This window comes from Zootoca vivipara, chromosome 1 (genome assembly GCF_965207765.1).
Source record: "Zootoca vivipara chromosome 1, rZooViv2.hap1.1, whole genome shotgun sequence".
Classification (NCBI taxonomy): domain Eukaryota; kingdom Metazoa; phylum Chordata; class Lepidosauria; order Squamata; family Lacertidae; genus Zootoca; species Zootoca vivipara.
Genome location: NC_142582.1, coordinates 55,997,161 through 56,008,915, shown reverse-complemented (window position 1 = coordinate 56,008,915; position 11,755 = coordinate 55,997,161).

Here is an 11,755-nt window from a genome sequence, read left to right as displayed (position 1 = left end):
TTCTCCTTTCTCCCACCAATTCATCCACATAAAATCAGCCTTGCTCAACCTGGTGCCCTGCATATGTTGTTGGACTACAGCTCTCATCATTGTTGGCCATACTGGATGGGGCTCCTGTGAGCTGGAGTCCAACAACATCTGGAGGGCACCAGGTTGGGGAAGACCTGCATAAACCCACTCTCACTTTGATGAGGAGAAGAACTATTTCCTAATGGTTTGACTCCATTTCACTTAGTAAGATAGGGGGAGGGGGCAGAAGGCGGGGTTTCGAGTTAAAAGTGCAGCATATAAAAGTTATAATGACCTTGTCAGCAACCTTCATCCCTTCCTCCTAAAACTTGTTGAGCCTGCTGAACTAAGCACCCAAATCTTGGTTTTTCACTGGGGTCAACTTCCCCTGCTCCTCAATAGGTTTTTAAATATTGCCAGTGGGACTAACCAATCTGCTTGTGTTGCCCACAAAGTGCCTCTCTTGGTCAGTCACACTTAATTCTTTAAACCATAGTTGGCAGATGCTTTACCTGAGGGAGGATTCTTGTCCCTGCCTTCAAACATAACCTTCTTTCACACCTAGCCAAGGAAGGGGCCGTTCCCAACATCTCCTTCTTGGGTATCACTGCCTCAACCTCTCAGAAGCAGTTTCATTTTTTTTGTCTTCACCTCAGGAGCTTAACCTTAGGGAGTCAAAACACTTTTGTCCCATTTCCTTCAGGCTGAGTAAACTTTGCCTCCTGCTGGGCAATCCAAGTTAGGCAGAATTTCCCATCCATCGTTTCATCCTCAGACCCTATGCCACTTGGTGCCCTCCAGATATTTTGAGCTGGCTGGGGCTGATGGGAGCTGGAGTCGAAAGCAGGGCACCAGATTGACATTTATGGGGTCAGGGAGGCCCCCTTGAGGAGGTGGTATACCACAATCGCCTTCTTCAAGGCACGTGGCACACACACCCCTACAACAAGGCACTGGTGACTCCTTGGACCCACCTAGTGTCTCCCTCTCAGCTAGACTGAATAAGCCAAGAGGGGTGGACAAGTCCCTTCAAGCAGTGTGTCCACAACTTCCTGCCATTAACAACTGAAACCAGGACAGCTGGACCTGATGGTGTGCTGTACAGCTGCTCTGGACTTCCTCTAACTGTCTCGTCTAAATTTGTCTGGATGGGTGTGTTAGTCTCTTGCAGCAGAAATAGAAAATATTCTTCCGGCACCTTAAAGACTAACACATTTATTACAGCATAAGCTCTCCTAGACCACAGCCCAATGGATGTCCATCTGATGAAGTGGGCAGTAGTCCATGAAAGCTTATGCCATAATAAATCTGTTGAGGCTGGATTCAACTAAGTTGCGCTAGCGGAAGCCAGTGCAAAAAGACATGCCTGTGCAATGGGGTTCCCCCCTCTTGTCCACCTGTGTGCCCCCATGGACTCCCCACATCTGCTCATGTGGGTCAGAAGAAACCCCAGAACAGCATGCATGTCCAGAAATGCTTGTGCTTATGACGATCTTCTGGCATCTTTAAGGTGCCAAAGTCTCTTTGTCGTTTTCACATTTGAACTAACTAGCAGGTAGGTACAGCTGAATCTGTTAGTTTTGGTTTATCTCAATTTCTCATCCTTCCAATCTTAAATTCAGTGCTCCACATTTCCACAGCAACCTGCATTCTTTATCCTTTTTTTAAAACCCTCATGAAAATTCATTAGCATCTTAGTGTGAATTTCTCCTAATAAACACATTTCTGTATGAAGTTTTGACTGACATACACATTTTTGCAAGCAATTCCCCCTTCCTGAATGTAAAGCATTTTTGCATCTTGTTTCCATGCTTTTTGTACACACTTTAATATAGTGCATTTTTGTACACATTATTTGGTTGCATTGCAAAATTCAGAGATGTACGAATTTCAAAAGATAGCTGTGTTTCAGTTCTCATATTAGTTTGAAAAGTGTTTCTCATTAAAATGCAAACAAAATTGAATTTCTCCCCCATCCCTGCCAGCAGGCTATGTTCTAGAAACATGACTTAGCACCATCTAGTGATATCAAGTGGAATTGGCTTCTTTATCACACCGATAAAGGAGGTGCCTCTGGTCTATCACTATTTTGCTGGAGGGATTCAAGGGCATGTTGGGAATGTAGGTTTGTTCAATAAAAATGCATTAAAAGGCATTGTTGGCCTAGTGCAACAAATCCTTGATAAATAAAAAAAAGGATTTTTATGGTCAGAAAAAGGAAAGGGAAATGCACTGAAAAGTGTGGGATGGACGAGTGACTAACAGGAAGACACATAAACACTGCTAATCAGGACAAATGTTCATTGTCATATAACCACTACACAAACAAATGAGAATGAAATCCAAATAAAGACCGGATATAAGCTGACCTCTATGTAAGCTTTGGGCAAGCAAATCAGGATGGATGCTCAATGATCTCCATATAGGGAAAAATTAATATGAAATAACCTTCATTTAAAGTTTTCATTTTTAAAGAGAGGAGATGGAGAGAGAATATTTCTAATCTACACAACTGGGAAAGAAGTGAATTCAAGTGTGGAAAGCTGATCTCAGAGGCATTTTGCTTTGAAGAGGACTTGTAGATAAAAACCTGGGAATTTGTAGATAAAAGATAAAAAAACCTATAATGGGTATTGATGCAGTATTGAAATATGACAGGAGCTTTTTTGGTCTTCTGGTGTGAGTGCAAATAGGAATAACTGATTCTGTTTACCCATGTTCCAAGTTATATCCTGTATAAGCCAAATATAGCCCCTGGAAGTTTCCACATGTTCAGCACTGGTGGAGTGTAATGTTGTTGTTGGTTTTGTGTGTGTGTGTGTGTGTGTGTGTGTGTGTGTGTGTGTGTGTGTGTGTGTGTCTTTGTGTCTTTCCTGGGCATATAACCCTGAAGCAGTTTTGGAACATTTTGATTTTTTTTATTTAATATTTTTTATTGAAACAAATTTACCAAAACAATTTAACAATCAATGTAACCAATCACATCCCCCCCCCGCTTTTCTTCCCTCCCTCCCACCCCTCCCTCTCCCACCCTCCATGGACTTCCCTCAGCTCCCCCCTCTGGTTTGTTTATACATATTGTTCTCTGCATGTTGTAAATTTGTACATATCATTACCTTGTCTATCATCTATTTTACTAATAAGGCTGTGGATGTTTATTCAAAACCTGCCAAGGAGTCCAAATCTTTCTGTTGTCTTTTTAGATAATGTGTAAAAAGTTCCCATTCTTCCTTGAAGTCACGGTTGTCCTTCTCCCGTAGTTTGTATGTTAACTTTGCCAGTTCTGCATAACTCATCAGTCTTTCTTGCCATTGTTCTTTCGTTGGGATTTCGTCAGTCTTCCATCTTTGTGCTAACAAGACTTTTGCCGTTGTTGTAGCATACATAAATAAGTTCTTTGTTTTCCTTGGCAGGTCTTGTCCTAGAATCCCTTTAAAAATGCTTCTTTGAAATATCCTTTTGCCATCTTTTGAGGCAATCATCCTTAACCATTACTGGGACTGTCTGAAAAAGGAAGAGCATCTTCGGCAACACATTCATTTTAATTGCAGAAATTCTTCCTAGTAGGGAAAGGTTCATGGAACATTTTGATTTTAAAAACTATTTCTTATTTTCTGTTGTTATGTGAAATGTGACACCATATTTCTACTGTGGGGGAGGGAGGGGAAAAATAAAGCTTTCCTTATGAATAAAATTGACTGGATTAAAAAAAAGGCTTGTAAAAAAGAGAATTGTATGCATATTAATTTGTATAAGGCTGGCTAGGAGCCTGGTCTGCAACTGAAGATTAAAAGAAAACAGAATAAGCAGCATCTCCCCATCCCTTCAATGAGTCTTCTTCATCTCCATTACATATACATTTATTGAAACTGTTGCCTGAACTCAGCCCAAGTACCACACACTTCCACATAGATTGCATGCCCAAGATCCGCCACTAGGAGGCTCCAGAGCATGGCCCATGATGGCTGTGACATTTCATTGCCACTCCTCATTGCAGCACTAGCCTTTGAAGAAGCTGGAAGTTTCTTGCGCTGCTCCCTTCCTTTTGCTCCAACACCAACACTCCACTGGGAAAGAAAGTTGTAAATTGTAATCCAGAATTATTCTGGCTCCATGTGAACTCAGACTCACACCTCAGCCTGTGCCCCCGAGGTGCCAGAGTAAAACTACAAATACTACATCACAGCTTGCAGACTCTCAGTCCTCCTTTCCCACATGGGACATTTCTGAAGTTAGAAAGAAGGAAAGAGGGAAGCAAAACTGACTCCTCTTTGCCTTGCCTTCCCACTCTACTGAATTTTCAACCGCACAGCTTCTGAATTATCAACTAGTGGCCACCCTCTGGACTGGTTGCACATAGGAAGGCAGGTAGGGGGCAATATGCTGAGAGCAGGCAAGGCTAGGTGGGGCAGTGCCCCATTTGCTCCCATGGGTCAGCCTCCATAGAATATCTTCCTATGTTCCTAATCCGGCATCTGAAAATCGGACTGCCATACATGGTATCCATAGGGGAAGTGTGCTTGGTGGATGCAGTTCCCGTGATGTGCAAATAGCATGTCAAATAACATATTGCCGTGCAAGGAAAAAGTGTGATATATACCACACACTTATTATGTTTTCTTTTCTCACTGTTTCAAAGCTTTTTAGCATAAGTGGCCTGGCTCCATACATACCAGTTTTGCCTTTATGTCCCTGAAAGACTGTTAGCATTTTGCAGGAGGGATTCAATCATATACTGGGAAATTTAGGTTTGCACAATTAAAGTGGATCAAAGCATTCTGTTGCCCTAGAACAGGGGTGGCCAACTCCCAAGAGACTGCAGTCTACTCACAGAGTTAAAAACTGGCAGTGATCTACCCCCTTTTGGGGGCTTCAGGTCAAAGTTGTTGAGCTTTTTTCGGAAGGAGAAAGGCCCATTTTTGGGGGGGTTCAGGTTGGTCAAAGTTGTTGAGTTTTTTTCAGGGTGGAGGTAAAATGTTGAGCTTTTTTTAGGGGAGCCACAGTTGTTCAACTTCTTTGGGGGGAGCCAATCATCTACCAGTGATCTCCCGTGTTTCTCATATTATAAGACATGTCTTATATTAATTTTTTCCTCAAAAAAACACGACATGGCTTATTTTCAAGGGATGTCTTATTTTTTAATAAAGTGCACGCGGGCGCTGTTTGCCGGGCTTGTCAAGCCCAGCAAACAGCGCCCGCCGATCTTCGGTGACAGGCGGGGGTGGGCGGAGAGCAGAGAACGATCTCCGCTTCCCCCCCACCCCCGCCTGTCACACAGCACAGGTCCGAAGATCGGCGGGCGCTGTTTGCCGGGCTTGTCAAGCCCAGCAAGGAGCGCCCGCTGATCTTCGGTGACAGGCGGGGGTGGGGGGAGAGCAGAGAACGATCTCCGCTTCCCCCCCACCCCCGCCTGTCACACAGCACAGGGCCGAAGATCGGCGGGCGCTGTTTGCCGGGCTTGTCAAGCCCAGCAAACAGCGCCCGCCGATCTTCGGTGACAGGCGGGGGTGGGGGGAGAGCGGAGAACGATCTCCGCTTCCCCCCCCACCCCCGCCCGTCATACAGCACAGGGCCGAAGATCGGCGGGCGCTGTTTGCCGGGCTTGTCAAGCCCAGCAAGGAGCGCCCGCCGATCTTCGGTGACAGGCGGGGGGGGGAGAGCGGAGCACGATCTCCGCTTCCCCCCCCCGCCCGTTATACAGCACAGGGCCGAAGATCGGCGGGTGCTGTTTGCCGGGCTTGTCAAGCCCAGCAAACAGCGCCCGCCGATCTTCGGTGACAGGCGGGGGTGGGGGGAGAGCGGAGCACGATCTCCGCTTCCCCCCCACCCCCGCCCGTCATACAGCACAGAGCCGAAGATCGGCGGGCGCTGTTTGCCGGGCTTGTCAAGCCCAGCAAGGAGCGCCCGCTGATCGTTGGTGACAGGCGGGGGTGGGGGGAGAGCGGAGAACGATCTCCGCTTCCCCCCCACCCCCGCCCGTCACACAGCACAGGGCCGAAGATCGGCGGGCGCTGTTTGCCGGGCTTGTCAAGCCCAGCAAGGAGCGCCCGCCGATCTTCGGTGACAGGCGGGGGTGGGGGGAGAGCGGAGAACGATCTCCGCTTCCCCCCCACCCCCGCCTGTCACACAGCACAGGTCCGAAGATCGGCGGGCGCTGTTTCCCGGGCTTGTCAAGCCCAGCAAGGAGCGCCCGCCGATCTTCGGCTCTGTCCCCCGATGCGCTACGGCTCGGGGAAGCAGGCAGGGAGCTCCTGCTGGGTCCCGCGCCTTCGCCTCTCGCTCGGTCGGGGCTTTGCAATAGTGCTTATTTTCGGGGTATGTCTTATTTTTCACCAACCCTTTGAAATCCTGTCATGGCTTATTTTTGGGGGGATGCCTTAAAATATGAGAAACACGGTACTGCAGACATCCAGTGATCTACCGGTAGATCACGTTCTACCTGTTGGACACGCCTGCCCTAGAACAACAACCCACTTTTAAAAAAGAAACACACCTTTTTGTAGTTAGGAAATTGGTGGGAAAATGATTGAATTGGGGAATGAACAACTGATTAATGCAAAGCTGTATAAACATGCAGCCCAGAGGCATGCAGGATGAATACTCATTGTCTGATAATCTTCCTGCAAACAAATCAGAACAAATGTTCTGTCAAGACTGGATATAATCTAACCTCTGTATAAGCTTAGTGCAAACAAATCAGGGTGAATGCTCAATAAATAGGTTCATCTGGAAGAGTCCACAACTGGGCTTTAACCAATGTTTTGGAAGACTGTTTTCTACTTCAGGCTCTCCTCTTGCTCCCACTGGGTTGGTTTCCTCTTTCTACAGGACTGGACGGGGCCACGTCCCATCTGTTTTCACCTCTCCACTCCGTGGTTCTAGCGTGTCTCTTTCCCCTGCTGCAGTTGTTTTGTAGCAGAAAGTGAATTCTTTAATGCTGACTAGGACATAATGTTGTCTTCCTTCCCTAGAACCGGAGATCTTTGAAACCGGAGATCTTAGATTCAAGGGATCCCAGGGGGATCTTCTGTGCAAACATTCCATCCAGTTGTGCAAACATTCCACACAGCTGGATGAGGAGGACATGTGGGCGGTCGGAGCCTGTGTTTCCAAAGCCCTTGTTTTTCTTTTCTTAATTTTTAGGCAATCACACCATCTCTTTTTTAAAAAAAACCACACAACAACTTCCAGCATACATGTCACATCATTTTTTCATTCCTTTGCACTTGACTTTCCTGCAAACCTCAGTTTGGAAGCAAGGCAGGAAAAAAAATGCTACAAGTTCTGGGGGCCACACTCTCTCACTGGCTTCAGATCAGCAGCTGGTATTTGGCAGTATGTCTCCTGGCACAGGCAGCTGCTCTCTGTCCTGCTAGAATGAAAAGCTAGGATCTCTCAGATGATTGTCTCCTGCAGCAAGTCATAGATCTTGACTCGCCGTCTGTCCCCTCAGAGGGTGGGGTGCTGGAAACCTCACACTGTACTATGGAGGAATTAGAGTAAGCACATTTTTATAAACACAGGCTGCAGACTTTGGCTCGGGGTGTTTAAAAGAGCTGAAATGTGGAAAACGAGAAGCAACAACGAAGGAGGCGCCAAGGCTCTGTTTTACATCAGCCGTTTCTCTGCCTTGCTAGGGTACGTGTGTGCCTGCACAGGCACTCAGGGTCAGAATTCCATATTATGAGGCTGGGCATAGGCTCTGTATTGGAAGGAGGGCCATAAATGGTGGGTGGGAGGGCTATTTAACCCTTTCCCTGTCTGATGATTCCCTCCTGCAAATGGCACCAGACCTTTTTGCTGCTTTTTCTCCTCCCCAAATGAAAGCAGCCTCACATGTCCTGGCCACCAAATACCCACCAGCCTTGCATTTGTGTTGCCTCAAGTTTGGGAACACATGGCAAAGTGCAATTCCACTCTAAGATAAAGAAGACTTTACCACAGGCATCCCTAAACTGTGGCCCTCCAGATGTTTTGGCCTACAACTCCCATGATCCCTAGCTAAGAGGACCAGTGATCAGGGATGATGGGAACTGTAGTCCAAGACATCTGGAGGGCTGAAGTTTGGGGGTGCCTGCTTTACCATATGTGTGGGCTTGTGTCCAATAGCGTCTCTCAACTTCCAACAGCAGGATGGGGGTGGGGGACATTTTTCAGGAATCCTCCCTTCCCCTGGAGCTGCCTGCTCCCCCCCCATCAATGCTCTAAACTAGGATTCTCCAGGCCTCTAGAATAGATTTAGTGGGCATGGAGGGCTGCAAGGAGGAAGGAATGGCCAGACATTGCTTCCCTCCCCTGTTCCACTGACAATAGTCTTACCATCAACTGAAGGACACTGTTGAAGTCAACCCCTGGTGCATTCCACAGTACAAGAGGGTAGATGGCATATCTCTGATACTGCAGGTAGTACACAGCCGTTATGACTAAGAGCCATTGATAACATTATCCTCTGCAAATTGATCCGATCCCTAGGTGAACTCATCCAAGTGCCCATCACTACATCTTGTGATCACTGCATCACTAGAGGAAGCAGGTGATATTAAGTCAGACCATTGGGCCATATTAGCCAATGTATTGTCTACATTGGCTAATAGTGACTCTCCATGGCTTCAGACAGGGGAGATGCTGGGGATTGAACCTGGGACCTCAGTTCACCCACTTTGCTTTGCTCCCCTGCTTTCCCCCAGGAAAACCCACAGTTTAGTGCTGAATCAGAACAAACAGCAACTGGGTTTTCTGTGGATTGCTGTTTTATTCCTGTTAGTGCCAAAGAGTGGGTTTTCTGGGGGTAAACAGCAGAGCGAAGGCGAAACTGCTTGGACCAATGCTTTCTAAGCATGGGACAAGCAGAAGTGTAGCCCAGCCCTCAGGCTCATTCTCTTTCACCTGCTGTTGATGACTTTTTTAATTCTAGCAGACCTTTGTTTTGCGAGGCAGTGTTTGTAGATGGTTAGTTTGGTTTTAAATTTTATGGTAGCAAATCCCATAATTTATGCACTGTGGGGAGGACTTCATTATCTCTATCCTGAATCTTCCAACATACAGTGGTACCTTGGTTTAAGAACAGCTTAGTCTAGTAAGAACTTTGATTAAGAACGCTGCAAACACAGAAGTAGGAGTTTTGGTTTGTGAACTTTGCCTTGGAAGCAGAACATGTTCCACTTCCTGTGACTTCATTTGTCAATTGAGTCTCCCGCTGCTATGGGAAACCACGCCTTCGTTTAAGAACGCTTTGGTTTAAGAACGGACTTCCGGAATGGATGAAGTTCGTAAACCAAGGTACCACTGCATACCACTGTACCACTCGTAAACCAAGGTACCACTATTGAATGACCCCAGGTTCTAGCGTGAGGAAGGGGGGGAAAGATGTCACTGCCCACTTTCTCTACACCAGACCTAATTTGATACACTTCTGTCATGGCCCTCCTTATGCATCTTGAATGCTGATTCTCTCCCACAGATTCCCCATCAGATCTTCTGATAATTCACGTGGATGCTTTCATTTCTACACTTCCATAGTTTCCATCCTCACTGATGAATTTGTGAGACCCCAGTTGTCACCAGCATTTCTGTGAAAGCTGAACCACCTGAGCATCTTGCAGTGCTTTCACTCTTTCGGTTCTCCCTTTGCTAATTTTTAATTTTCTGCACTTCTGAACTTGTGGATCTTCTACTCTGATGGCTTAAGATCCGGGAGTTAATTATTACATGGACTAATAAGTTACCAGAGCGCCCTCTGTGCTGATGATTCGTTTCCTTTCTTTTAGCTGGTCCTTGGAGGTAGCAAAGATTGGAGTTGTGTGTACTTCTGAGTCAGCAAGGGAGATATGTGGGGAAGCAAGGTCACACGCATGCCCCTAATGCGAATATAAAGAAGAACTCCTGTAGTTTGATCTGCATCATGACGTTCCCCTAGCCCTGTTAAACCTGGAGGTTCCACCTCATTCAATGCCGCTAGCTTTGTTCTCCGCTTTCGAAACAGGGCAGTGTTCTGAGCCAGTACCAAGTAGAGGCATGGTGTGTGTATGGAGACAAGGATTGAGGAAAGCAAAAGGCAGCACTCAGAGAAGGGAGGGTTGGGCAGGATTATAGCTAGCACTTTGAAGGGGGCAAAATGGTAGGAGAGGGAAATAAAGTGCTCTTCCCAAGTGTCTTTGTGTGTGAATCTTGGCAGGGGCATTGGTGGAGAGACCATGCCTTTCTTTATTCACCCATTCAAATGTATTTAAAATATTTATTACCTGGTCTTCATTGCAATAGTAATCCCGGAGCGGCTTCCATAAAGAATTTAAAATACAAGCCGTACAAGAAAACATCATAAATAAATTTACCATGTCACTTTCAGCAACCAGAAGACTAAAATAAGAGGGACAATCAGGCACAGCTGTGGTCCTGGCAGTTTGACTCCCGAGGATGGTGCACTGGCACGATGCTTTTGCCAAGCTGGTTTCCATCACACATTTTGGACTATGACTTCCATCAGCCCCAGCCAAAATAGCCAAGCTGGCTGAGGCTGATGGGAGGGCACTAGCTGGGCAAAAGATAGACTAGCCTATCTCTGCATCATCAGCTCATGAAAGTCCTAGCAGTCTATCAGCTAGGGACGTTTTTAATATTTGAAGTTTTATTCTGTTTTTAATGTTCTGTCTAAAGCCGCCCAGAGTGGCTGGGGAAACCCAGCCAGATGGATGGGTAGAAATAAATAATAATAATAATCTTCACACTTTACAATTTCTCATTGCCTTACAAACCTTGACGCCATTTAAGACATTCTCCAGGTTGTTGTGGGAGTAATCAAGTGATAAGCTTATCACATCCTAGCTTGCCTTTCACCAGTGGCTATTGTGTTTAACAAATAGGGAGCCTTTATCTGCCATAGTTGCTATTTGACAGACAGTTTCGCATAACTAAGCTGCCAGAGATAATCTGGTTGCTGACAAGTTGTTATTGCTTCCCAGCCATTATTTTAAATATTAGCTTCAACAGTGTCTATCAATGGATGCTTACATGCAAAGGCAGTAATATCTGAAAACCACAAAACCACGGGGTGCCAAACTTACATTATGTGTAAGAAACATGGAAACTCTCCTTGTCTGTTTCCACTGGCAGATTTCTGGGCACCAAATAAGTTCCTGAATTGCTCCAAAATAATTCATGCAGATGCTAGCTTAGAATTGAGGTGATGACCGTTAGGGGTAGTCAACCAAAGACAAAGTATGCAGGATTTTTTAAAAAAACTCTGTAATAAAATAGGCGAGGATAGAGAGAATTTCAATAGGGCAGTGATGGGATGGTGACTTTTGTGCAAAACTGTTAATTGCTTGTCAAAACACTCCAGCAGAGTTGGATAATCTGTGTCCTCCTGGCGGCTGTATCCACCCTCTGGAGGTTTTTTCTTTGTGGTTCACCAAGACCTCCTAAAATCTGTCATTTTAACTTTAAAAAAGTATTTTAGTTTAGTGGCTGGAGCAAGAGTAGAGAACAGCATACGGCTAGTGAGCTGGGTTAGACCTCCCCCTCCACACACACACCAGGCTGCAGCGAAGACCAATATAATACAAACGTCTTTCAAGGAGCTCAGAGAGACCTCCGCAAGCAGCCTCTCATACAGACACCATGCAGGGCTACACTCAAGATAGCTTGAGCATGTGACCCTTATCATGTGCCTACAGGCCATGAGGGCACAGTTCAGGCCCCTCTGCCACATGAGGATAAACTTCCTAGTGGTAAGAGCTATCTGGTGGTG